Below are 4,039 nucleotides of genomic sequence, written 5' to 3' on the forward strand. Positions count from 1 at the left end.
CCTAGACGGTTGGTGGCGTTCGGAGCTCAATCATTGTGGTGTAAAGCTCCGGGCAAGCGTCGGGGTCTCCAATTAGGTTGTGGAGATTGCTCCGAGCAATTTGACGGGTACTGGTGACCGCCCCCAAGGGTTGCCAAAGTGTACGGGTTCGGTGACCGCCCCCAAGGGTTGCCATTTGTACGGGTTCGGTGACCGCCCTCAAGGGTCCCTTAGTGGAATCACGGCATCTTGCATTGTGCGAGGGCGTGAGGAGATTACAGTGGCCCTAGTGGCTTCTTGGGGAGCATTGTGCCTCCACACCGCTCCAAACGGAGATTAGCATCCGCAAGGGTGTGAACTTCGGGATACATCGTCGTCTCCGCGTGCCTCGGTTATCTCTTACCCGAGCCCTTTACTTATGCAATTTACTTTGTGATAGCCATATTGTTTCTTGTCATATATCTTGCTATCACCTAGTAGTTTATCATGCTTAGCATAAGTTGTTGGTGCACATAGGTGAGCCTAGTTGTTGTAGGTTTTGTGCTTGACAAATTAACCGCTAGGTTTATTCCGCATTTGTTCAAGCCTAAACCATATTTATTTAAAGCGCCTATTCACCCCCCTCTAGGCGACATCCTCGATCTTTCAATTGGTATCAGAGCCTCGTCTCTCTTTGTTAGGCTTAACCGCCTAGAGAGTAATGATGTCGACTAGGGGTTTAGTTTTCTCTGACACTATTAGTTTTGATGGCACAAATTTTGATGTTTGGGTAATTTGCATGCTTAATATCTTTAGGGTCATGGACCCAAATTTAGAGCGAATTGTAGATATGGGTTTTTCTCCTCCAAAGGATCCCCAAAGATTATCTTCAGAGGATGAGAAAAACTCTTATCTCAATGCTCAAGCTTCTAATGTGCTTTTCGATGCTTTGAGCAATGTAGTTATATTTCAACTCATGCCGTTCCGGGATGCTCATGAGTTGTGGACAAAGCCTCAAGATAAATATGGTGTGTCCAAGATTTGTAAGGATGATTGTTCTCCCTCCACCTCCGGTCGTGTTGCGTTCTCAACTTCTTCTACTTCACCTACATGTGGTTTGCCACAAGGTAATGACATGGTAAGTAGTGGTGTTCATTGCAATGATGATAGTGGGCTTATTGTTGATAATCCTTCATCACCTTCTTATTGCAATGCTTCATCTTTGGACTTTAGCACTTCGAGCACTCCAAATGTTTCACATGCTTGTGTTGATAGTCCTTGCATATCATGTAGAAATTGCTTTACTAAATCTCATGATGATATGCTTGCTATGTCTTGTTGCCATGATAAAAATGCATCTATTTCCTTGAATTGTTGTGCTAACAATGTAGAGGAAACCCAACACCCCATGGAACAATATGTGGCCTTGAAAGGTGCCTCAAGGGATCCTACATCTTCATCGATTGCATTTTGCCTTATGGCTAAGGCTTCAAAGGTACCTCCCACTTTGAATCCCAATATATCTTGTGTTGATATTGATGATGACAAGAATGATGATGATGATGTTGATAGTGATGAAGAGAATGATAATGTTGCCTCCTTAAAAATTAAGGGGAAATGATTTTTAAAGCTCTTCATAAGAATAAAATTGCTCGTTCCAACTTCATGGAAATCATGTCTATTACTATTGAGGGCAAGAAATATATTGATGAGTTGGAATCTCGTCTTGAGGAGCATGATGTCACCATTGAGAAAATGGAAGGTCATGAGCGTGATTACGCTAATGAGATTGCGGACCTCTCCCTTGAACTTGAACAAACCACCAAGGAATCTCTTGAGGAGGCTTTTGCTCTAGAATTATCTAGAGTGAAGGAATCTCATGATAGAGCTCTGGAGGAGGCCAACGTTTTTGAAACTAAAAATGCTAAGCTTGAAGTTTCTCATGCTAGACTCCTTGAGGATTTTGAGCACCTCAAAAATGGCTCAAGGGTCATCAAGGGTGAGCTCATCAAACTCACCGAGTCTCATGCTCGACTTAAAGCTTCATATTCAAAAGAGCTTGTAAAGTTACCTTGTCCTCTTGCTTTTATTGATGATGCTGTTGCTACTAACTCTATTACTTGTGAAGCATCCATTTTGAAGGATAATGTTGAGCTACGGGCTCAACTTGAGTTGCTATCTAGCAAATATGGGAAATTGGAAGAAAGTCATGAAAAGCTCTCAAACTCTCATGATGATCTTTTAGTATCCCGTAATGTGCTAAAGATAGCTCATGAGGCCATGCTTGCTAAGGTAACATCTAGTGAGCCTCATGTGGATACTAGCACTACTTCTAGTCAAAATGCTATATTGCCATGTGCTAGTCCTTGTAATTCATCTACTCACAATGTTGGTGCATCTTGTAATGAATTTCTTTCCTTGCCTTGTTGCTCTAACGATGAAGCTTATACTTCCTCTAGTACTTGTGTTGAGACTAACCATGTAGAGGAAATCAAAGAGCTCAAGGCCCAAGTCACTTCTTTGAAGAAAGACTTGGAAAAGTGTCATGAAGGGAAGGCCACACTCAACAATATCTTGAGTGTGCAAAAATCCCCCAATGACAAAGGTGGACTTGGATTCAACTCCAATAAGAAGAAGAAGTCCAAGAGCAACAAGAAGAAGGGCCAAAAACAAGTCAAGAATTCGGCCAAGATCATTTGCTTCAAGTGCAAAATTGAAGGGCGTCATGTTAGATCTTGCTCTTTGAAGAAGAAGGCCATTAGTGACAAGCAACAAGGGAAGCGACCACAAGTTCATTCTCATGCTCAACCTCAAGTTGAAGAAAGGCCTCTTCCCAAGAAAACTCAAGCTAATGCTTCTCAAGTTGAGAAATCAAGTGAGAAGAAAGTGTAGAGTAGATGTTGCTACCTATGTCGTGAGAAAGGTCACCTTGCTTCCTCATGCACTAGTGGTAACTTATCCAACCCAATTATTATTGATGATATATATTCTCTTGGGAAGGATAAGGTTGGCAATGTGTTTGCCAAATTTGTTGGTACTCAAAGTGGTGTCAAGAAAAGAACCATTTGGGTAGCCAAGCCTATTGTGACTAACCTCTTAGGACCCAACTTGGTTGGGGACCAACTAGCTCAAACTTTATCAATAGGTGTTTATGGAGGGCATTGGAGACTTGGCTACATCATGAAGAATTAAGGGATCTTCATCATTCATATTGTCTCAAGCCAAGTCAATTGGGTTATCAAGTTTCTATCTTATATCCAATGTGCCTCCTTGCGGTAACTTGTACTTAAATTGTTTACATTGAAATTTACTTGCCCCTTTGCATGTTTTGGTTTTGTTCCTTGCATGTGGTTGTATATGTTGTGCCTCCAATTTTCTTATCTTGAGTAATCAAGTATGTGTGTGTTGGTTTGCACATCATGTACGTGTGTGTAGTGCGTTGAGCCTTTGCGCATCTTGTTTGTATGTTAGTTGGCTCTTGTGAGAGATTAATGGAACATCCCATTTCAGGGGAGTGATGTGCTTTGTTCACCTCACGGTCCCATTAATGTGTGTACATGAGGAATACCACCTAGTATTGATATTACAAGCTTATCTAGTCACTATGTGGTATGTCTTCTCATGAGAAATTCAAATTCTAAATAGTCCATTAATTATCTCTTGTTGGATCCTCTTATTGCCTCTTGTTAAGTTTTCTTTAATTGGTATCACATTATGGGGGAGTAATATGCTATGTATATTACTAGCCTAGAAAATGTGTACATTTGAGATATTGTCACCTAGTGTTGATATTGTAGATTATATTGTTCCTAGGTGGCATGTTAGCTCTACAAGTTGCAATTTGCTTGTGTTTGGTGTGAATATGATGTTGGATATCCTTGCTATCTACCAACGGGAATTATTTCCAAATACTTCTTGTCTTATGACAATTGGTACTCACTTATGTGTGGTAGAAATTATTGATCATCTTTACATTGGCATTTGCTTTTATTTGCCTTATCTCGTGCCTAGGATTGTGTCAACTCCCATTGTATTCCATACCACTTGTGGATCTTGTTATTTCCTTGAGCGTGTCTAGTGT

This window comes from Aegilops tauschii, chromosome 2 (assembly GCF_002575655.3).
Source record: "Aegilops tauschii subsp. strangulata cultivar AL8/78 chromosome 2, Aet v6.0, whole genome shotgun sequence".
In the NCBI taxonomy this organism is placed as follows: Eukaryota; Viridiplantae; Streptophyta; class Magnoliopsida; order Poales; family Poaceae; genus Aegilops; species Aegilops tauschii.